Source organism: Procambarus clarkii, chromosome 31 (assembly GCF_040958095.1).
Source record: "Procambarus clarkii isolate CNS0578487 chromosome 31, FALCON_Pclarkii_2.0, whole genome shotgun sequence".
In the NCBI taxonomy this organism is placed as follows: Eukaryota; Metazoa; Arthropoda; class Malacostraca; order Decapoda; family Cambaridae; genus Procambarus; species Procambarus clarkii.
In genome coordinates this window covers 28,962,610-28,987,328 of record NC_091180.1, presented here as the reverse complement: position 1 = coordinate 28,987,328, position 24,719 = coordinate 28,962,610, and the positions used below count along the sequence as shown (strand labels likewise).

The following is a 24,719-nucleotide window of genomic DNA, read 5'->3' as shown; positions in this document are numbered from 1 at the left end:
TATCCATAAAGTATTAGGGTAATAGTTAATACTTAAGGTGAGTGTGAGGGAGGGATAACAGCACAGAGTAGCGAGCCACACTGCTGGTCTCCCGCTCGCTAACTCCGCCAGAATTAAACAACTTGCGCAATAATATGCCGATTTGACACGCCAGAAGTCACTCCTAACACTTCTCGCTCAGAATTGATGTATAAAATTAGTCTTACTTCGTGTGACTGGACTCAGAGTCCGGTGGAATATAATGGGTGTACCGACGCTCTCAGCGCGCGCGCGTGCGTGCGCACAGTTACATGTGTGCGTGTTTACTGAACTAACAGAAAGCTAGTTCTACTAAGTTACTAACTAACTGTTGCATGTGTTCACGCACACATTACTGAGCCAGGGAGTGTCGCTACGGAAGTCCCACAGGGCTCACTTGTTGGACCTGTCCTGTTTCTCATATATTTAATAATCTTCCAGAGACTCCTTCCTCTCAATGGTTTCCCGATGATGCAAAAATTAGGAGGAGGATTAAGACGGATAAAAACAGCAAGAGGCGTCGAGATAACCTGGGCAAACTGGAAGAATGGCCTAACAAATGGCTACTAGAGTTTAACTCAAGTGAATGTAACGTATTGAAGATAGGTGGAGGAGCAGGAGACCAAACACAAGGTGGCAAATGGGAGATAAACTACTTTATGAAACTGATAGAGAAGGACCTCAGGGTTATTATCACACTGAACCTGTCTCCTAATCCCACAATAAAAGAATATCATCAGCGGCATATGCGAGATTGGCTAACATGAAAAGTGTCTTTACAAATTTGTGTAAGGAATCATATGTTAGGCACATGTATACCAAACATGTCAGACCAAGCCTTGAGTATGCAGTTCCAGCGTGGAGTCTATACCTGAAATTGAAATTGAAATAAGTTTATTGAGGTAAAATACACACAAAGGGATGAGGTAGCTCAAGCTATTCTCACCCCATTCAGTACAACGTGTTAATATATACATAGACACACATCACAAATAAACACATTACCAAACATTCTGAGAGGTAAACATATACATTTCCTCCTTCACAAGTAGTATGGTATCAGACGTCTATACCTGGTGAAGCACAAAATGAAGTCGGAGAAGGTTGAAACTTATGCCACAAGACTGGTACCAGAACTGCCAGATATGAGTTATCAGGAAAAGCTGCTTGATTCGTTGCTGGAACACAGAAGAGTCATAGGAGACATGATTACCACATACAAAATTCTAACAGGAATTGATAGGTTGATAAAGACAGTCTATTTAACATGGATGGCCATCGCACAAGGGGACACATGTGGAAACTGAGTACCCAAATGAGCAACAGAAACATTATAAATCATTTTTTCAGTGTCAGAGTAGTTAACAGGTGGAATGCACTAGGCAGTGATGTGGTGGAGGCTGACTCCATACACAGTTTCAAGTGTAGATATGATAGAGCCCAGTAGGCTCAGGAACCTGTACACCAGTTGATTGACAATTGAGAAGCGGGACCAAAGAGCCAAAGCTCAACCCCCGCAAGCACAACTAGATGAAAATGTGAGTCCTACCCACCACCACCATCATGAAGGCCTGTCCGGGCATATTAGTGCATGCTGTGTGGCTTGACCAGTGTACGTAGCCTCCAAGCTCGGTCAGTAGTTGACCCCACTCCTTGACCTGATGGTCATCCTCCCCTTATGCTGCCTTTATCCTCTACCTGTCATACCCTCCCCCCACCTATCATAACCCCCTCCCTCCCTCCCCCCACTCCCGAGGCTCCGTCTTAACCACCAACCCTAAGATATAATGACCAAACCACACACCAGATCAGGAGACAGTCATCAACAGTGACGAATCTGTGTGTAATCAGGAATAACAAAGATCGGTGTAAAATACTTGTCTGGCGGTGTGTAGGTACACCCAGAGGTGTACATACACCCAGAGGTGTACATACACCCAGAGGTGTACATACACCCAGAGGTGTACATACACCCAGAGGTGTACATACACCCAGAGGTGTACATACACCCAGAGGTGTACATACACCCAGAGGTGTACATACACTTCTCGGCACATGTTGAGGACTAAAGTATACTCGCCTGGTGGTCATCATTGTGGCGGGTGTAATAACCGTGCAGTTAGAGGTGGGTCTTCAGCTCACCAGCCAGCCTGTCCTCTACGTTCCCAGCCTCACTAAACTCACTAATTCCCTTGAAGATATACTCCTCAGGTATATGATATACCTGCCCGAGGTCTCAGGAGGAACAAACGGGACATCACGTCAATGTTTGCGAGCCGCTACACCAGTGTTTGGCCACAGGTAAATTGTACGTCAAAATGCGATGTATTATCAAAAGAACGGGTGAAACCGACCCAACCCAGGTGCCTGACAGCTGAGTGGACAGCGCTTCGGATTCGTAGTCCTCAGGTTCCGGGTTCGATCCCCGGTGGAAGCGGAGACAAATAGGCAAAATGCTTCTTTCACCCTGATGCCCCTGTTCGCCTAGCAGTAAATAGGTACCTGGGAGTTAGACAGCTGCTACGGGCTGCTTCCTGAAGGGTGTGTAACAAAAAGAACGCTAAGGGGACGCTAAGCCCCAAAATCATCTCGTCTCAACATAACCCGCTCGTCTGGATCACTATGTGTCCTCTATGACTCTGAGGACCTCCTAGGTATATTAACCTGTCTCACTGTACACACTGGTCAGTAATGTTGTCTATGACCAAGCCGCTGTCACCTCCGAGCACCGTCATCCTGTGTCTGTCTCAGTCTGTCATTCCCTACTGTTCTCAGAGACTCAGAGAGTACTTACTGTGGCCTTCCTGAGGGTGTAGCGAACTGGACCCAAGCTACTTGGTATTCTCGCAGGCTGGAGGTGTAGGCCGGGGTGTCAGTAACAGCAGACTGGTGTAGGCCGGGGTGTCGGTGCACACAGCAGGTGCAGGCCGGGGTGTCAGTAACAGCAGACAGGTGTAGGCCGAGGTGTCAGTAACAGCAGACTGGTGCAGGCCGGGGTGTCGGTGCACACAGCAGGTGTAGGCCGGGGTGTCAGTAACAGCAGACAGGTGTAGGCCGAGGTGTCAGTAACAGCAGACTGGTGCAGGCCGGGGTGTCGGTGCACACAGCAGGTGCAGACCGGGGTTGCTGCTCGTGGGGTAGAATGGAGAGGCAGTAATGAACAAGAGGCACTCATTTGTATCTCCTTGCAGCGTCACGGTGTGGACTCTCACCGACCTTGACTGTGGTGAATAAAGATGTGTTAATGTAGTTGCTTATCTCTCTCTCTCTCTCTCTCTCTCTCTCTCTCTCTCTCTCTCTCTCTCTCTCTCTTTATCTCTCGCGGGATGTGTGAGAGGATGATGGGAGAGAAGCAGGAGTTCTAAGAGAACAGGAGGAGGGTGCCACCATTCTAGTGGTACTCGGCACCATTCTCTTCCTGGTCTATGTAAATGACCTGATATAGGAAGTATAATAATTTATATCCTCTTGTTGACGCTGCAAAGCAGGTGAGAAGAGGTAGAAATAAACGTTCAAGAGATATACAACAGGGAGACTGGCATGTACTGGAAACACGGCCATAAAGATGGTTGCTAGACTTCAACCTGCACAAGTGTAGTATAACGAGGATAAGAGCAGTGTAAAAAGACCTCAGGGAACATTAAAAAAGAGGGAGACAGGTCCGGGAAACAAACAGTTTGAAAGACATGGAATATAGCTCGACCCTTGACGAGCACGTCCGCCTGAATCCTCCCGGCGGGCTACACAATGGTGGGCGTGGTAACCAAGGCACAATAACCAAGTATAAAGTCACCATACAAGAGGGGGATTATGACAGAGACTTTCTGGGATAAACTTGGGGAGGCGGTGGGGGGATTTAAATGGAAAACAAAACGGGAAATATAAATTTTGGCACCAAGAATTGCCGAGACAAGTTAAAACCCCAGAAATGAGCCAGCGGGTCACAGTGAAGTGTGTCTGTGACAAGGCAAAGAAAGTACAATATGTGTATGAGTGGGGATAAGCATGGCTGTTACACAATGACAAGAACTGAGAGGTCGTGTGCGAGGCCTCGGCCAGTGAGTGAGTGTGACATAGCACATGTAGCCACATACCTACCACAACTGCAGCACGCCCACATCTGAAGGAAGAGGTCGCTGACCAAGCCTATATATACCAACTGGTCATATGTATCCTAAAGGATGCCGCCGAAGAGCTTATCAGACCACTGCCAACGGTTCCTCATGCCTCATTATAAAAGTGTAAGATAACAAAGGAAGTATGAAAATATGTTGCGTCCGTATTGAAAAAAGGGAAGAGGTAGATACGGTGAAGTAGTGTCAGCCAGAGGCAGCCCCAGCACAGTACTGGCAGGATGGTCAGGGACAACTTTGGTAATCTTCTAAGGTCTGAATATCAACATGGTTTCAAATAAGGAAATTATTGCGCATCGAGTCTACGTTTATTGATTTTTATTTAAAAATCAATAATAATAATAATAGCCTATACTGAACTAATTACAACGTATAAATAGAATTCTTGTTTACAAAATTTTCGTTACCGAATTCCTTTATATAAGAGACATGTAATATTTTACGACTGATTATTACAACTGCAAACAGTATTATCCTTTGTTGAGTGTAACGTTATGTTTTATATGATGTGAAATGACAGAAAATGGACGGATACTATTCATTGCTGATGTTTCTTGTGTTGTCATTATATTCTGGCAACAACAGAGAAAATCAGTTCTGGAAATATGTAATGACGTCACCGCTGACTGCTGACCAATAGTATTGAAGAACGTCACGAGTGCGTCACGATGCGCTGAGCCAATCAGTGTGCGAGACGACCTTCGTGTGCAGGCGGTAAAAATACGCGGGAGATCCATACCCCGCCCGCCCGTCCGCCCTTCACACATCATAAAAGCTGGAATTAAGGTAACCTCGGCTACCTTATGGCTTATAATTACCTGTTAGCGAGGCTCTTTTGTTTGTGTGTAATGACACTACACTTAGTTTCTGAGTTATCATATAAGTATTCCAACAATGTTATTGTTAGCCTATTATTCTATTATAATATTCGTTTGATTATCACGCATATTCTAATGTTTCTCTCCCTTCTCTACTTATATATATATATATATATATATATATATATATATATATATATATATATATATATATATTATATATATATATATATATATATGTCGTACTTAGTAGCCAGAATGCACTTCTCGGCCTACTATGCAAGGCCCGATTTGCCTAATAAGCCAAGTTTTCCTGAATTAATATATTTTCTCTAATTTTTTTCTTATGAAATGATAAAGCTACCCATTTCATGATGTATGAGGTCATTTTTTTTTATTGGAGTTAAAATTAACGTAGATATATGACAGAACCTAACCAACCTAAACTAACCTATCTTTATAGGTTAGGTTAGGTTAGGAAGCCGAAAAAGTTAGGTTAGGTTAGGTTAGGTAGGTTAGGTAGTCAAAAAACAATTAATTCATGAAAACTTGGCTTATTAGGCAAATCGGGCCTTGCATAGTAGGCTGAGAAGTGCGTTCTGGCTACTAGGTGCGATATATATATATATATATATATATATATATATATATATATATATATATATATATATATATATATATATAAAAGGATCGGCAACACAAAATAATACATATCTCTATCACCAGTTCAAAAAGGAAACAAAATTACTCGGCCAAGAAAATTAGTTAAAATATAAAAAAAAATTTGAATGTAAAAATCAACGTTACTCAAAAATAAAAGACAGCCCAATAAAGAAATATGAAAAGTCAAAACCCTCCCTCTCCCTGATCAACCAGGCTCTGACTCATACATCAGGCTGCGAGCAGCCGCGTCCAACAGCCTGGTTGATCAGTCCGGCAACCAGGAGGCCTGGTCGACGACCGGGCCGCGGGTACGCTAAGCCCCGGAAGCACCTCAAGGTAACCTCCCCTCTCTCCCAATCTTCCCCCCCCCCCTCTCTCACCCCAATTTTCTTCCCCCCTCCTTATCCAACATCCCCTGACTCCCTCTCCTTCCCCCCCCCCCTCTCTCTCTCTCCCCTCTCTTCAAAGTAATTGCCCAGCCCCAGGTACACATACCTGAAGGCTCTAATGAGTGGACATTCAGTAATGTAATGCATCCCAGCAAGACCCGTCTGGAATAGACGTCAAAACTCTACGGAAAACACAGTCATTGATATCATGAAAATTGCAGGGGGTTCACTATACCTACACTATTTCTTAAATTTTAGCACTGAGGCCGACCCTCCCAACTGGCCTATGACACTCCCATATTCCCTATGGGTCATCTTGGAAAGTTGAGTGAGACCAGCCCCAAGCCTCTGGCCTCTAACTTGCAGATATATTTAGGGACTAGCTATTTTAGTAACAGGTAAAAATGTTGTATTTATCAATTTTAGCAACATTTTATATGGACCAGGTGGCCCATAAACCAATGGAACCTCCTACCCGTCGAAATAGTAAAAGTCAGGACATTGTTTTTTCCAACTGGATTTTAAGCTTCAGCAATGGGAGTGATCCTTGACAAGCCGTCGGCTTCCTGCCCCCCGTTGAGACCACTAGAGATGGTGGCCCTCAAGTAAACTCTTGTAAACTCCTGTAAACTGAGGTAAATGAGCGGTAAATTACATCAGACACAGTCAACACTAGTGATCTCTGGGGTCCCGAGGTGGTGGTTGTTGATGGTGGGGTCTTACACACGAGGACCCCACCCTGACCCCAGCCCTGGGACCTGACCCCAGCCCTGGGACCTGACCCCAGCCCTGGGACCTGACCCCCAACCCTGGGACCTGACCCCCAGCCCTGGGACCTGACCCCCAGCCCTGGGACCTGACCCCCAGCCCTGGGACCTGACCCCAGCCCCGGGACCTGACCCCCAACCCTGGGACCTGACCCCAGCCCTGGGACCTGACCCCCAGCCCTGGGACCTGACCCCAGCCCTGGGACCTGACCCCAGCCCTGGGACCTGACCCCAGCCCTGGGACCTGACCCCAACCCTGGGACCTGACCCCCAGCCCTGGGACCTGACCCCCAGCCCTGGGACCTGACCCCCAGCCCTGGGACCTGACCCCCAGCCCTGGGACCTGACCCCCAGCCCTGGGACCTGACCCCCAGCCCTGGGACCTGACCCCCAGCCCTGGGACCTGACCCCCAGCCCTGGGACCTGACCCCCAGCCCTGGGACCTGACCCCCAGCCCTGGGACCTGACCCCCAGCCCTGGGACCTGACCCCCAGCCCTGGGACCTGACCCCAGCCCTGGGACCTGACCCCCAGCCCTGGGACCTGACCCCCAGCCCTGGTGGGAGTGTGGAGAGTGGTCGTCAGTGCTGGAGCCATTAAGATATTAAAAGCTAATATTTGCGTATCTTGCCCAGTCCATCCTCCTGGAGTGGAAGTACTCGTGGTAACGGCTTGATCGAGCGGTCAAATATGTCCTGATCGACCAATAGAAAGTTGACTTTTGTAGTACTGAATTGGGACAAACCAAAGTTTGGTTTTTAGTATTATTTTTTCGGACTAGAAAATGATAAGTACCAAATTCTAATTTCTATTTGTCCGTCAGATAGACACTCACCCACGTTGAGTGACGGGTTGGTTGTACCTGGTGCACAGCTGCTGGTGAGGGACGGGAACTCACTGTAGGTGTCAACACGCCCTCTCTGCCCTTCACTATAATCTGAGTGACCACCTCACCCACCCGGCCACCTCACCTACCCGATTGAGTGACCTTCAGAGGGGCATCCCCCTTGAGTGACTCCCTAAGGGACCTCTTGGGTGACCTTGAGTGACCTCTTAGGTGAGAGGCCACTCAGTGTGTGATACAGGCGTTACCCCTACACCCCCCCCCCCACTAACACTGTCCAACAGGTGTTCCCCTATACTGGTTCCCTCTCACCCTGCCACCCCTCCCCCCCCCCCCCCCCCCGGGGCCCACAACCATACCTGGGTACCTGGTGGGTACCTGTCTCCCTACCATACCTGCGTACCAGGACACCCAATAAGAACCGAGCCTAAAAATACAAAGCTAAAAAGATCCAGAGGAGGCATGATCACGACATTCAAGATAATGAGACATTGTTTCGGTAAGAAGTATTACCAGAGGACACAGACGGCAGCTGGAGACATGCATGATCTACAGAGATGTAAGTGTAGAGTTGTTAGTCTTCTCAAGGACAATGTACCAGTACCTCACCTGTGACCTACAGTACCTCACCTGTGACCTACAGTACCTTACCTGTGACCTACAGTACCTTACCTGTGACCTACAGTACCTCACCTGTGACCTACAGTACCTTACCTGTGACCAATAATACCTCACCTGTGACCTACCTGGCCAGACAAGTGACCTTCATCAACATTCAACATTGTTATGCACGGCATCAACGGCCATATCGCGTGATTAATACATATTTACATGTTTCTGGCAGATGACATCAATGGATTTCCTGAAATTGGGCAATTTTGTGCCTCAGATTGCCAGCCGGTTGGCGGGTCGATGGCCTCTCGTAACTAGCAAAATTTGTCTTGCAAAATCAGGCTTAAATAATACATAATTGTTTCATGTAATGGATGAGGCTGCGGGCTTGCTTCCGTAGGGCGTGCTGCCGCCGTTATCAGTCATCCCAGTCACTGTGTGTAGTCCAGGTTGTCGGAGTAGTTCAGGTAGTCTTAAGTGGTTCTCACCCTGTATGTAATGAGCGCTGGTCCGCTAGGTTTTTATTTGATTGTATTTATTGATATATACAAGAAGGTACATTGGGTTTATGAGAGTAACAGAGCATCGATGTTTTACACTCTGGCGAGGCCACTGACACGCATAGGGTTTCGGGCAGGTCCTTAATCTAAAAGATAATTTTAAGTAGGTAATTTGTAGCAAAATTTAATGAATTTTAGTTGGTACATTGTAAGAAAACTTGAAGAATATTAATAGGTACATTGTCGTAAAAATTTGAAAATTATCAACAAGTACATTGTAGCATAATTTTAGGACTATTAATAGGTACATTATAGAAAAAAATTGGCGTTCAACATAACTATGATATAAGTTGATAGCAGTGATTACATTGGTGAAGTTGAATGTCTTAGGCACATATATTGGGGGGGGGGGGTAGAACAAGATAGTGCGGGTTTGAAGCACAAGGTAGAAAACTATGAGGATGAAATTAGGTACTTTTTGGTTTTACTTTTGAATAAGTCAAAGGTTGGACGCTTTTTAATTCGTAAGAGAGTGAGTTCCATAGACCAGGTCTCTTTATATGCATAGAGCGTTTGCACAGATTTAGTTTGACTCTGGGGATATTAAAGATATATTTATTTCTGGTGTGATGATTGAGTTGTGTTACATGTGTCAAGGACGAGCTTCAGATGAGGATTAGTATTTAGGTACAAGGTTTTGTACATGTAAGTAGCACAGCAGAATGTGTGGAGTGAGTGTATGTTTAGCATGTTTAGGGATTTAAACAGGGGGGAAGGGGGCTGTGTGTTGTCTGAAAATAGAGTTAGGTATAGTTGTGAGAGCAGATGTTACTGGATAACGATGGGCTTGAGGTAACTTGAAGTGACTGAACCCCATACACAGATACCGTGTGTAAGGTCGGGTTGTTGCTGCATGAAGCCTTACCTGGCCCATAGCGAGCGTCCCTGGTGTACGGTAGCCAGCGTGGGCCAGAGGTGGTGTGTGTGTGTGCATGCGGCCGCTCCTCTCCGCCTGCGTCATATACGCAACACGCGGCGTCACAGCATGCGCCGGTTTTTACTAAGGTAACATTATCCTCTGTTACCTGTCCTCTCTCCATCCCTCCCACTTACTCTCCTTCACACCCCTCCCTCTCTTCCCCTTCTTCTCTTCCCCGCCTCCCCTCACACCCTCCCGGCCGCTCCTTCACTAACAACACTTACCCGGACCATCACAGGCGCCGAGCAGTGAGCAGCACCGGCATGGATGCCCAGGACACGGAAGTCTCACAGTATTGCCACAAATCTGCTGCTAGAAATACAGAATGTAAACAATGTAAGTGGTTGTGGAACTGCCTGCTCCCTGCAGCTGTGGAACTGCCAGCTCCCTGCAGCTGTGGAACTGCCTGCTCCCTGCGGCTGTGGAACTGCCTGCTCCCTGCGGCTGTGGAACTGCCTGCTCCCTGCAGCTGTGGAACTGCCAGCTCCCTGCAGCTGTGGAACTGCCAGCTCCCTGCAGCTGTGGAACTGCCTGCTCCCTGCGGCTGTGGAACTGCCTGCTCCCTGCGGCTGTGGAACTGCCTGCTCCCTGCGGCTGTGGAACTGCCTGCTCCCTGCGGCTGTGGAACTGCCTGCTCCCTGCGGCTGTGGAACTGCCTGCTCCCTGCGGCTGTGGAACTGCCTGCTCCCTGCGGCTGTGGAACTGCCAGCTCCCTGCAGCTGTGGAACTGCCTGCTCCCTGCGGCTGTGGAACTGCCTGCTCCCTGCGGCTGTGGAACTGCCTGCTCCCTGCGGCTGTGGAACTGCCTGCTCCCTGCGGCTGTGGAACTGCCTGCTCCCTGCGGCTGTGGAACTGCCTGCTCCCTGCGGCTGTGGAACTGCCTGCGGCTGTGGAACTGCCTGCTCCCTGCGGCTGTGGAACTGCCTGCTCCCTGCGGCTGTGTAACTGCCTGCTCCCTGCGGCTGTGGAACTGCCTGCTCCCTGCGGCTGTGGAACTGCCTGCTCCCTGCGGCTGTGGAACTGCCAGCTCCCTGCAGCTGTGGAACTGCCTGCTCCCTGCGGCTGTGGAACTGCCTGCTCCCTGCGGCTGTGGAACTGCCTGCTCCCTGCGGCTGTGGAACTGCCTGCTCCCTGCGGCTGTGGAACTGCCTGCTCCCTGCGGCTGTGGAACTGCCTGCTCCCTGCGGCTGTGGAACTGCCTGCGGCTGTGGAACTGCCTGCTCCCTGCGGCTGTGGAACTGCCTGCGGCTGTGGAACTGCCTGCTCCCTGCGGCTGTGGAACTGCCTGCTCCCTGCGGCTGTGGAACTGCCTGCTCCCTGTGGCTGTGGAACTGCCTGCTCCCTGCGGCTGTGGAACTGCCTGCTCCCTGCGGCTGTGGAACTGCCTGCTCCCTGCGGCTGTGGAACTGCCTGCTCCCTGCGGCTGTGGAACTGCCTGCTCCCTGCGGCTGTGGAACTGCCTGCTCCCTGTGGCTGTGGAACTGCCTGCTCCCTGCGGCTGTGGAACTGCTTGCTCCCTGCGGCTGTGGAACTGCCTGCGGCTGTGGAACTGCCTGCTCCCTGCGGTTGTGGAACTGCCTGCCCCCTGCGGCTGTGGAACTGCCTGCCCCCTGCGGCTGTGGAACTGCCTGCTCCCTGCGGCTGTGGAACTGCTTGCTCCCTGCGGCTGTGGAACTGCCTGCTCCCTGCGGCTGTGGAACTGCCTGCTCCCTGCGGTTGTGGAACTGCCTGCTCCCTGCGGCTGTGGAACTGCCTGCGGTTGTGGAACTGCCTGCTCCCTGCGGCTGTGGAACTGTCTGCTCCCTGCGGCTGTGGAACTGCCTGCTCCCTGCGGCTGTGGAACTCCCTGCTGCTGTGGAACTGCCTGCTCTCTGCGGTTGTGGAACTGCCTGCTCCCTGCGGTTGTGGAACTGCCTGCTCCCTGCGGCTGTGGAACTGCCTGCCACCTGCGGCTGTGGAACTGCCTGTCCCCTGCCGCTGTGGAACTGCCTGCGGCTGTGGAACTGCCTGCCCCCTGCGGCTGTGGAACTGCCTGCCCCCTGCCGCTGTGGAACTGCCTGCCCCCTGCGGCTGTGGAACTGCCTGCCCCCTGCGGCTGTGGAACTGCCTGCCCCCTGCGGCTGTGGAACTGCCTGCCACCTGCGGCTGTGGAACTGCCTGCTCCCTGCGGCTGTGGAACTGCTTGCTCCCTGCGGCTGTGGAACTGCCTGCTCCCTGCGGTTGTGGAACTGCCTGCCCCCTGCGGTTGTGGAACTGCCTGCTCCCTGCAGTTGTGGAACTGCCTGCCCCCTGCGGTTGTGGAACTGCCTGCCCCCTGCGGCTGTGGAACTGCCTGGTCCCTGCGGGTGTGGAACTGCCTGCTCCCTGCGGGTGTGGAACTGCCTGCCCCCTGCGGCTGTGGAACTGCCTGCCCCCTGCGGCTGTGGAACTGCCTGCCCCCTGCGACTGTGGAACTGACTGCCCCCTGCGGCTGTGGAACTCCCTGCCCCCTGCGGCTGTGGAACTGCCTGCTCCCTGCGGTTGTGGAACTGCCTGCTCCCTGCGGTTGTGGAACTGCCTGCTCCCTGCGGTTGTGGAACTGCCTGCCCCCTGCGGTTGTGGAACTGCCTGCTCCCTGCGGTTGTGGAACTGCCTGCCCCCTGCGGCTGTGGAACTGCCTGCCCCCTGCGGTTGTGGAACTGCCTGCCCCCTGCGGCTGTGGAACTGCCTGCCCCCTGCGGTTGTGGAACTGCCTGCCCCCTGCCGCTGTGGAACTGCCTGCCCCCTGCCGCTGTGGAACTGCCTGCCCCCTGCGGCTGTGGAACTGCCTGCCCCCTGCGGTTGTGGAACTGCCTGCCCCCTGCGGCTGTGGAACTGCCTGGTCCCAGCGGCTGTGGAACTGCCTGCTCCCTGCGGGTGTGGAACTGCCTGCCCCCTGCCGCTGTGGAACTGCCTGCCCCCTGCGGTTGTGGAACTGCCTGCCCCCTGCCGCTGTGGAACTGCCTGCCCCCTGCGGCTGTGGAACTGCCTGCCCCCTGCCGCTGTGGAACTGCCTGCTCCCTGCGGCTGTGGAACTCCCTGCTGCTGTGGAGCTGCCTGCTCCCTGCGGTTGTGGAACTGCCTGCTCCCTGCGGCTGTGGAACTGCCTGCCCCCTGCGGCTGTGGAACTGCCTGCCCCCCTGCCGCTGTGAAACTGCCTGCCCCCTGCGGCTGTGGAACTGCCTGCTCCCTGCGGTTGTGGAACTGCCTGCCCCCTGCGGCTGTGGAACTGCCTGCCCCCTGCGGCTGTGGAACTGCCTGCCCCCTGCGGCTGTGGAACTGCCTGCCCCCTGCGGTTGTGGAACTGCCTGCCCCCTGCGGCTGTGGAACTGCCTGCCCCCTGCGGCTGTGGAACTGCCTGCTCCCTGCGGTTGTGGAACTGCCTGCTCCCTGCGGTTGTGGAACTGCCTGCTCCCTGCGGTTGTGGAACTGCCTGCTCCCTGCGGTTGTGGAACTGCCTGCTCCCTGCGGCTGTGGAACTCCCTGCTGCTGTGGAACTGCCTGCTCCCTGCGGTTGTGGAACTGCCTGCTCCCTGCGGTTGTGGAACTGCCTGCCCCCTGCGGCTGTGGAACTGCCTGCCCCCTGCGGCTGTGGAACTGCCTGCCCCCTGCGGTTGTGGAACTGCCTGCTCCATGCGGCTGTGGAACTGCCTGCCCCCTGCGGCTGTGGAACTGCCTGCCCCCTGCGGCTGTGGAACTGCCTGCTCCCTGCGGTTGTGGAACTGCCTGCTCCCTGCGGTTGTGGAACTGCCTGCTCCCTGCGGTTGTGGAACTGCCTGCCCCCTGCGGTTGTGGAACTGCCTGCCCCCTGCGGTTGTGGAACTGCCTGCTCCCTGCGGGTGTGGAACTGCCTGCTCCCTGTGGTTGTGGAACTGCCTGCTCCCTGCGGTTGTGGAACTGCCTGCTCCCAGCAACTGTGGAACTGCCTGCCCCCTGCGGCTGTGGAACTGCCTGCTCCCAGCGGTTGTGGAACTGCCTGCCCCCTGCGGCTGTGGAACTGCCTGCCCCCTGCGGCTGTAGAACTGCCTGCCACCTGCGGCTGCGGAACTGCCTGCCCCCTGCGGCTGCGGAACTGCCTGCCCCCTGCGGGTCAGTCCATTCCCACAGTAGCAATTACCACGTCCAGGGAAGGTGGTTGGATCCACGCAAGTCGATAGTCGCCCTGATTGGTCAGTACAGTAACCCTTCCTTCCCCCTTAACCAACCTCCCCCCCCTCCCCTCTACCTTCCTAAGGGGAAGGGAGTCAAGGAAGTCAAAGAAGGAAGTCTTCCTTCCCCCCTCTTCTTACCTTTCCACATCTTTGCCCCAGCCCCCCCCCCTCCCCTACCCATCTGCCCCTTCCTTCAATTTCCAAAACTCGGAAGAAAAAATCGCGGGTGAGTTAGTGACGAGACGCGGTCATGAAAGGTCAGAGGTCAGGTGGTCACGCACGCACCTTCCCCCTCCCTCTCTCTGTCTCTCCCTCTCTCCCTCCCTCTCCATCCCCCTCCCTCCCTCCCCACCCCCTCCCCCTCTGCTCGCCGCATTGCACTTACTGATTTTTTATATTTTTTCTCTTGAAAGTTTATGAGTTAACATGACGGTGGTACAAATGATGGTTTGTTTATGGTGGAGGAGCCGCGTGGCCTTGGGGGCGCTCCTCACCTGTCCTCACACACCTGTCCTCACACACCTGTCCTCTCCCACCTGTTCTCTCCCACCTGTCCTCACCCACCTGTCCTCACCCACCTGTCCTCTCCCACCTGTCCTCTCCCACCTGTCCTCGCCCACCTGTCCTCACCCACCTGTCCTCTCCCACCTGTTCTCACCCACCTGTCCTCTCCCACCTGTCCTCTCCCACCTGTCCTCTCCCACCTGTCCTCACCCACCTGTCCTCTCCCACCTGTCCTCATCCACCTGTCCTCTCCCACCTGTCCTCTCCCACCTGTCCTCTCCCACTTGTCCTCACCCACCTGTCCTTACCCCACCTGTCCTCTCCCACCTGTCCTCTCCCACCTGTCCTCACCCACCTGTCCTCTCCCACCTGTCCTCGCCCACCTGTCCTCACCCACCTGTCCTCTCCCACCTGTCCTCGCCCACCTGTCCTCACCCACCTGTCCTCGCCCACCTGTCCTCACCCACCTGTCCTCTCCCACCTGTCCTCACCCACCTGTCCTCTCCCACCTGTCCTCACCCACCTGTCCTCACCCACCTGTCCTCTCCCACCTGTCCTCTCCCACCTGTCCTCTCCCACCTGTTCTCACCCACCTGTCCTCTTCCACCTGTCCTCACCCACCTGTCCTCACCCCCCTGTCCTCTCCCACCTGTTCTCATCCACCTGTCCTCTCCCACCTGTCCTCACCCACCTGTCCTCACCCACCTGTCCTCTCCCACCTGTCCTCACCCACCTGTCCTCACCCACCTGTCCTCTCCCACCTGTCCTCTCCCACCTGTCCTCACCCACCTGTCCTCACCCACCTGTCCTTTCCCACCTCTCCTCTCCCACCTGTCCTCACCCACCTGTCCTCACCCACCTGTCCTCTCCCACCTGTCCTCACCCACCTGTCCTCACCCACCTGTCCTCACCCACCTGTCCTCACCCACCTGTCCTCACCCACCTGTCCTCTCCCACCTGTCCTCACCCACCTGTCCTCACCCACCTGTCCTTAGTAGTTAACAGGTGGAATGCACTAAGAAGTGATGTGGTGGAGGCTGACTCCATACATAGTTTCAAATGTAGATATGATATAGCCCAGTAGGCTCAGGAACCTCTACACTAGTTGATTTACAGTTGAGAGGAGGGACCAATGAGCCAGAGCTCAACCCCCACAAGCACAACTAGGTAAGTACATACGTTTACATGATGAAATTGAGGGTAAGAGAATACTCTCTGAAAACGATAGAGAAATGTGTGAGGAACTGAACAGGTTCTAGGTCGTCACAGCAGAGTAAGAAGTTCCTGAGCTGAGGGAGATGGAACCAAATCAAGCACCACTGGAGGACTTTGGGATAACTGGAGACAATGGAAAAGGCGCCTGATGCAACTGGACACGACTAAAGCTGTGGGGCCAGATATCACCATGCATACTAAGAGAATGAGCAGAAGTCTTGTGCTTGCCACTTTGAGTTAATACTCAAAGTTTGTCTTTGAGTCTTAACAGCTGGGGTAGGAACAGGTGGTGAAGGACAGGTGGGCAAGGACAGGTGGATAAGGAACAGGTGGGTAGTAACAGGTAAGAACAGGTGGGATAGGACTGATTTTTCAGTTTCATCACCTGTTCTTTCACTGTTACTTTCCTCCTGATGTGGCTGTACTCACCAATTTGTGCTTGCGGGGGTTGAGTTCTGGCTCTTTGGGCTGTATAGCAGTTTGTGCGTGCGTGGTTGCTTGCGTGGTTGCGTGCGCGTGGGATTGCCCCAGTAAAGAGTGGATGTGTGGCGGGGCATGTGATTAAAGGATTACATTATACTCGATATTTGGCGATGGGGAAAACATTCTCCTTCCCTCCATCTCTTGGTTTTTCTCTGTTTCTTTCTCCAAGAATGTTTTGGAATAAATTATATTGAGATTCTCTACGTCACTCATTATCCATAATATAATAGAAAACAAGGAACGATAATAATGATTTATTATACTACTCCATTAACAATGATAGTACTAATAACAATACAGTTTAATAATAAAGCAGCAATAATGAATATATTTGGAAAAAAATGTAATTGAAATAAATATTTATCTCTAGTTAATAATAAAACATTTCAGTACTTGTGCTGACCTCGGTGTATCAGCTGTTTATTGTTTACAAACAATGAACGTTGCCATGACGACGGGGGACGCTACCGCCCAGCGCTCATTACGTCTGCGGTAAATACTCCTTGTTAAATGTCAAGCAAAACCTTCAGCATATTTGCCTTTATATTTTTAAAGGAACTGTAATGCAGGTGTATTAAAAAATGTAATTATATTGTGTCCATTAAGACTGCTGTATAAACACGTTTGCCGAGTAATTACACGGACACAATTATAGCCGGATACGAAGAATATATATATATATATATATATATATATATATATATATATATATATATATATATATATATATATATATATATATATATATATATATATATATATAGATATATATATATATATATATATATATATATATATATATATATATATATATATATATATAATATGAGGGACAAGTGTGTTATAAAAAATGCTTAGCTGTACCTCTGGGTTACTGAAGGATCATCATGACTGATGTAGTGAATATTGTAATACAAGACTGCGTGAAGGACCATTGAATTTATGACGTGTCATAGTAGTCTATTCTTCTAAGGACGTTAGTCAGGCCTGTCATCCGTCGGGTAACACTCGGGTGTCTTGAGGATCAACAAACAGTAATACAACAGATTTCACTTTAGCAGGTAATGTCATTTATGTATACTAGGAATAGCCTTGTTCCCAGCACTGAGCCTTGTGGGACTCCAGTGACTTTTCCTTATTCCAATTTGTTACCCATTTACTGTTATTCTCTGTTCTCTGTTTATTAGAAATTCCCTCACCTAGTTAATCTGGCCAATTACTCTCAACCTTGTACAGAAGCCTTTAATGCGGGACAGTGTCAAATGCTTTCAGACAGTCTAATAATATGCAGACTCCCCGTGTCTGCTCTCAGTCAGGCTCACTCTCTGAACTGTGTTGATATTTTCATTGTAAGTTTATTCCAGCATGTGTGTGTGAGCGCACGCGCGCCATTGTGTAGGAGCTGTTTATAAATTATCGTAAGTATTTTAGCATAAACAAATGAAAGCGAATATTCTGGAGACTCTTACACTCGGGTGAGGATGAAGGGCAGGCCAGTAATGCCTCCCCGCCTCATATATTAGTCTTAACTCTGACGTAAAGGATCTATATACATATGCATATTAGAGCCTGGAGTAGCGGGTCACATGTGAACACCTGACCAGGTAATGGCTGGTGTGGCAGTCTCTCCTTTGATCCGCATTCCCACAGTCTCATGTGCGGCCACTCCACACTTGGGGTAACTACGTTTGACCTCGTAATCCGACGTTGTTGTTGTTGATGAAGGTTGGCGTGTGTGGCTGAGCACTGACACAAGTGGTACCACTACAGTGTGAGCACAACACATTGTGGTCCAACGTGGCGACCACTCCAGTGTAACCTTGTAACTCTAGTGGATGGTAATACCATATATATGGAGGCTGGCATACTTGTCCGTGTGGCAGGGGCAGGGGAGCTACGAGTGGGTGGAGGGAGAGAGAAGAGATGGAGAAAAAAGGGGGAAGGAAGGGAGGGAAGAGGAGGAGGAAGGGGTTGTAAAGAGGGGAAGAGGGGGAGGAAGGAGTCGTAGAGCCATCAACACGACACATGTCCCTCGTTTCGACCTTATGACCCAATTTGTGGATAATTAAAACGATTACCTGACCTCTGACCTTAGCCCGATGTTGGTGTATTAATGGTGTTGTGGGGAGGGTTGAGGAGTGTGTTGGGGGGTTGTGGGGTAGGGGTGAAGGGAGTTGTGAACAGGGTTTAAGGGGGGGTTGTTGGGTAGGGATTGTGAGGATGGGGATGTAGGGTAGGGGTGGAGGGAGTTGTGGGGACAATAGAGCACCTACAGAGGATTTAAGAGCAACATAAGACCCGAGATGTGAAGAAATACCGTACGTCTCTCCCACTTACTCCACCGGGATCACACGCCTACTCTCTTGGAGAGAGAGAGAGAGAGAGAGAGAGAGAGAGAGAGAGAGAGAGAGAGAGAGAGAGAGAGAGAGAGAGAGAGAGAGAGAGAGAGAGAGAGATTGAGACTGAGATTCTGCGTTAACATGCGAGTCGAGAGTTGGTTGGACTGTATATAGGATGCATTACTTCGCCTCCTTCATATGCCAGTCGCTTTTTGGCGTTACTTGACTTGTAAATACTGGTAAGAACCAGGAGACCGGACGCCTCCAAGACCAGCCCGTCCTCTGCAATACTGCATCATCGCATATATGATACATTATGTAGTTATTTTTCATACATTTTCTGAGTAGGCTTGTACGATTATCGTTGGTACATTGAATCTGTTGTTATTGTTGCCAATTATTTACTATTAGTTGCGTTATTATCATTAGTATTTTTATTTTTTATTGTATAATTATTCGCTAATTTACCAAAATTGAACTGTGAGGATTGGCAACAGTGGTCGAAGTTGGTCCCTTTTACAGACGGGTCGATTTACAGGCGGGTGTCGTTCCCATGTGCGTGTGTGTCGTTCTTATGTGTGCGGGTGTCGTTCTCATGTGCGTGTGTCGTTCTCATGTGCGTGTGTCGTTCTCATGTGTGTGTGTCGTTCTCATGTGCGTGTGTCGTTCTCATGTGTGTGTGTCGTTCTCATGTGCGGGTGTCGTTCTCATGTGCGTGTGTCGTTCTCATGTGCGGGTGTCGTTCTCATGTGTGTGTGTCGTTCTCATGTGCGTGTGTCGTTCTCATGTGCGTGTGTCGTTCTCATGTGTGTGTGTCGTTCTCATGTGCGTGTGTCGTTCTCATGTATGTGTGTCGTTCTCATGAGCGTATGTCGTTCTCATGTGCGTGTGTCGTTCTCATGTGTGTGTCGTTCTCATGTGTGTGTCGTTCTCATGTGTGTGTGTCGTTCTCATGTGCGTGTGTCGTTCTCATGTGCGTGTGTCGTTCTCATGAGCGTGTGTCGTTCTCATGTGTGTGTGTCGTTCTCATGTGCGTGTGTCGTTCTCATGTGTGTGTGTCGTTCTCATGTATGTGTGTCGTTCTCATGTGTGTGTGTGTCGTTCTCATGTGTGTGTGTCGTTCTCATGTGTGTGTGTGTCGTTCTCATGTGTGTGTGTGTCGTTCTCATGTGTGTGTCGTTCGCATGTGCGTGTGTCGTTCTCATGTGTGTGTGTCGTTCTCATGTGTGTGTGTCGTTCTCATGTGTGTATGTCGTTCTCATGTGTGTGTGTCGTTCTCATGAGCGTGTGTCGTTCTCATGTGCGTGTGTCGTTCTCATGTGTGTGTGTCGTTCTCATGAGCGTGTGTCGTTCTCATGTGCGGGTGTCGTTCTCATGTGTGTGTCGTTCTCATGAGCGTGTGTCGTTCTCATGTGCGGGTGTCGTTCTCATGTGTGCGGGTGTCGTTCTCATGTGTGTGTGTCGTTCTCATGTGCATGTGTCGTTCTCATATGCGTGTGTCGTTCTCATGTGTGTGTGTCGTTCTCATGTGTGTGTGTCGTTCTCATGTGTGTGTGTGTGTCGTTCTCATGTGCGTGTGTCGTTCTCATGTGTGTGTGTCGTTCTTGTGTGCGTGTGTCGTTCTCATGTGTGTGTGTCGTTCTCATGTGTGTGTGTCGTTCTCATGTGTGTGTGTCGTTCTCATGTGTGTGTGTGTCGTTCTCATGTGCGTGTGTCGTTCTCATGTGCGTGTGTCGTTCTCATGTGTGTGTGTCGTTCTCATGTGCGTGTGTCGTTCTCATGTGCGTGTGTCGTTCTCATGTGCGTGTGTCGTTCTCATGTGCGTGTGTCGTTCTCAGGTGTGTGTGTCGTTCTCATGTGTGTGTGTGTCGTTCTCATGTGCGGGTGTCGTTCTCATGTGCGGGTGTCGTTCTCATGTGTGTGTGTCGTTCTCATGAGCGTGTGTCGTTCTCATGTGCGTGTGTCGTTCTCATGTGTGTGTCGTTCTCATGAGCGTGTGTCGTTCTCATGTGCGTGTGTCGTTCTCATGAGCGTGTGTCGTTCTCATGTGCGTGTGTCGTTCTCATGTGCGGGTGTCGTTCTCATGTGCGGGTGTCGTTCTCGTGTGTGTGTGTCGTTCTCATGTGCGTGTGTCGTTCTCATGTGCGTGTGTCGTTCTCATGTGCGGGTGTCGTTCTCGTGTGTGTGTGTCGTTCTCATGTGCGTGTGTCGTTCTCATGTGCGGGTGTCGTTCACGGGTCCGTTGAGCCTCTACTTACCATGGCCTCCAACACCGGTTGCTCCACCATAAGTTACTCATCTATGTAATTTTTCACCAAGTCCACTATGAAATCCTGAACTATTGAGTTCACTACCCAACCTTTCAATTCCGCGGCTACCACCATAGTCGCCATCTGCCTCAGGGTCAGGGTCAGCCCCATCACGTGGCCCCATAAAGTGAGGTGATTCGTTGAAATATCTGTACCTAAGCTTACCACCAAGTGCTGTCGGGATGTTGGGCAAATAGCCTTGGCTACCAACGTCTTTTGTACAGTCACGGTTGGTCGAGTGGTTAAAGAACCGGGGTACGCCGTGGTGCATTGAGCTCCTGGCTGTCTGGGTTCGAGTCACTTCTGGGGTGTGGAGTTTTCAGTTATATATATACATATATAATATATATTTATATAATATAATTTCATTGAATATGATTGCATATTCAGTTGTGAAAAATTGTGAAAGGTGCCACATTGTGGATAGCATGTAGAATTATAGACTTTCCTTTGCATTGTCTATTGGTGATGAAGACAAGCAGCAAATGTAACTATTACTTGTAACTAATATCACTATGTAACTTGTACTTTTAGTTAATAAGAACTTGTAATGTAGCTTGCAATTTAAAGGTATTTTTTCTATTTCAGGCGGAAGTTGATATTATGGCTTGTACTTCTTGCGAAGAGTCGGCAAACAGCGCCAACCAAGCACTAGATGAACCAAGAGTGCCAAGAACAAGTTCACGTTCTCACTTTCCAAAAGAAAGCGAATCTCAGGTCCCTGACGTGATCAGGGACCTGAGTCTCACCAAGTCAGGAGATGAACTTTTAACATCACGGCTAAGAGAGTGGAATTTACTAGGGGGGAACTGGAGGACTTCTGTGTACCGAGAAAGTCGTGCAGAATTTGGTATTTACTTTGATGTTAGTGAAGCATGATGTTGGACTGAAGCACGAACCTGCGGAATGGCGACTGATCACAGACTGCTCAGTCTCAAGTCTATATCTATATCTATCCAATATCCATCCATACCGTATTTCCTGGCTATATTTATCCGTACCTCTTGCACATTCAGTACCAATAAAAGAAAATATGAAAATGTTAAACATATACTTGCCAAAATCGACTATGCAGAATTAAAGTGGGATGTGTGTGTAAATTTGAAGATGTTTGGCTCTTTGTTAGATTTGCAGGGTGGATATACAAAATATTGATGTTTCCTTCCTTCCTTTATGTATTTGTGGAATACCATGGATGATGAAGATCATTACCAGAAGGTTCAGTGCCCCCCCCCACGGCAGGAAGTACAGGTAGGAATCTTGTCAGACAGCCTCTGATAGAGCGCGGACAGGTTTTGTTACTCTATTTGAATTTGGGATCTTGAGGTTATCTTGAGATGATTTCGGGGCTTTTAGTGTCCCCGCGGCCCGGTCCTCGACCAGGCCTCCACCCCCAGGAAGCAGCCCGTGACAGCTGACTAACACCCAGGTACCTATTTTACTGCTAGGTAGTACCTCTATTGGGATTGATAAAAAACTTTGCAAAAATCTTCGATTTTGGATGAAAAACTTTTCAAGAAATTCGCTTTATATTTCCAAAGCTCTCTGATGCCAAATTCATTGATGGTATATTTATTGGACCTCAGATAGATGCGATCTTGAAGTTAGAAAAACTCGACAGAAAGATGAGCAACGTGAAAAGAGAAGCATGATGTGCCCTGCGCGGTGTAGCTCATGGATTTCTAGGAAATCATAAAGATCCTAACTACTGGGAGGAGGTGACAAGGCTCACTAAAAGTATAAGAACATGGGCTGCCACATATCTCTAAAATTGTATCTTTTTGCATTAGCATCTTGAGTTCTTCCATTAAAACTGAGGCGACGTCAGCGAGGAGGTACCAAGGCCGCTGGGAGACTCTACATGGCCAATGGTTAGAAATGATAAAAGTGTTCACAAAAATAAACTGCGATCTTCAAAGCACTTTTAATTTGTAAAATATTCCATATTTGTTTAGTAGTTTTATTAAATACATATATTAGTAGATGATGAGTCACAACAACATGGATGAGGAAAAGCTGTGCAGATCACAACGTTTCGGTCCTTACTACGGGCTCACCATAGCCCGTGCTACCTGGACCTTTTTGTTCCAGGTAGCGAATCTTAAATAACAACGTATCGGTCTGGACCATTATCAGTGGTGAGGCTTGACCTGATTGTCACACCACTTGATAATGGTCCACCATGGACCGAAACATCGTCGCTTCTCCATCTTCTGAGTTGTGGTTTGGTCTTCAATACATTTATTTGGTGTGTTTTGAACAAATTAAATATTATATTTGATTTATTTTCCTCTCAACCTAAGAAGAAATAAAGCCAACACCTAGCCCTAGGTAAAGCTTGCTTTATATAAAGACTAAATACAAAACTATGATTATTTCGGTGATATTTCGGAAATATCGATGACACGCGGAAGCTAAGTTCATTTTAAAACTCAACGCCATAAATTTAATATAAAAACTACTAAAAAAATAATAAAAAATTACGAAAAATTCAAGTAAACAAAACATGTGTGGCATAGTTGATAATCAAATTAGTGGTTATATTGATTTTATTTCCAGTGCATTAGGTGTGAATATTTGATTACCGTAGAATATTGTGATGGACTTTGGAGTGTTGCCTCCCCATATTCATATATTTTTATTTAGGCTAATTATTTGTTGGTGGGCAGTGGTGGTGATGGTGGGCAGTGGTGGTGGTGGGCAGTGGTGGTGGTGGACTAGTGCTGGTGGACAGTGGTGTTGGTGGGCTTCTACCAGTGCTGCTTTTACCCATTCCTTCCTGTACACTGGAAGTGGGAAGTTTGATGACAACATTACAGATACACAGTAAGGCGCCAAGGTATAGTGGTTACACATGTATATAGTTGTCAAGGTTTAACATATTGTTAATTCGTTACTTTTAGTCTTACCCATTCTTTAAACCAATTGTGCTATAAACAGCTATTGCTGTATACACCAGACTGTGTAACTAGCTTATCACATTGTAATTTGTTTATTTAAATTAATTTTAAGTTCAGTACTGAGCCCATTATGTGCCTCTGTAAACTTTTTCCACTACCGCCGACAGGATGGGTATGTGGTGGACCACTCCCCATGGGATAGGTATGGTGGGCTACTACTACCCACAGGATGGGTATGTGGTAGACCACACCCCATGGGATAGGTATGGTGGGCCACTACTACCCACAAAGTGGGTATGTGGTGGACCACACCCCATGGGATAGGTATGGTGGGCCACTACTACCCACAAAGTGGGTATGTGGTGGACCACTCCCCATGGGATAGGTATGGTGGCCCACTACTACCCACAGGATGGGTATGTGGTGGACCACACCCCCATGGGATAGGTATGGGGGCCACTGCCACCCAGGGGGATGGGTATTTGGTGGACCACACCCCATGGGATAGGTATGGGGGCCACTAGCACCCATAGGATGGGTATGTGGTGGACCACTCCCCATGGGATAGGTATGGTGGGCCACTACTACCCACAGGATGGGTATGTGGTGGACCACACCCCATGGGATAGGTATGGGGGCCACTAGCACCCATAGGATGGGTATGTGGTGGACCACACCCCATGGGATAGGTATGGTGGGCCAATACTACCCACAGGATGGGTATGTGGTGGATCACACCCCATGGGATAGGTATGGTGAGCCACTACTACCCACAGGATGGGTATGTGGTGGACCACACCCCATGGGATAGGTATGGGGGCCACTACCACCCACAAAGTGGGTATGTGGTGGACCACACCCCATGGGATAGGTATGGGGGCCACTACCACCCACAAAGTGGGTATGTGGTGGACCACACCCCATGGGATAGGTATGGGGGCCACTACCACCCACAAAGTGGGTATGTGGTGGACCACACCCCATGGGATAGGTATGGGGGCCACTACCACCCATAGGATGGGTATGTGGTGGATCACACCCCATGGGATAGGTATGGTGGGCCACTACCACCCACGGG

General features: G+C 49.9%; 1 protein-coding gene and 1 long non-coding RNA gene across 3 annotated transcripts in view; one reads left to right on the top strand and one right to left on the bottom strand.

Moving 5' to 3' along the window:
• Positions 1-23,404, top strand: part of LOC123758804 (uncharacterized) — a 72,911-nt gene extending 49,507 nt beyond the window's left edge. The window contains exon 4 of the long non-coding RNA XR_006772939.2: positions 21,330-23,404. This is a non-coding gene — a long non-coding RNA (uncharacterized lncRNA). The remainder of the gene's footprint in view (positions 1-21,329) is intronic.
• Positions 1-24,719, bottom strand: part of LOC123758803 (Nicotinamide amidase) — an 89,205-nt gene that overhangs the window by 47,483 nt on the left and 17,003 nt on the right. Inside the window, exon 1 of one of the 2 annotated variants that reach the window (XM_045743519.2) lies at positions 2,813-2,945. The exons of the other annotated variant lie outside the window; for it this stretch is intronic. The gene's annotated coding sequence lies outside the window, so the exon portion shown is untranslated. Of the gene's footprint in view, positions 1-2,812; positions 2,946-24,719 lie in introns of those variants that run through there. 2 annotated transcript variants of the gene reach the window in all.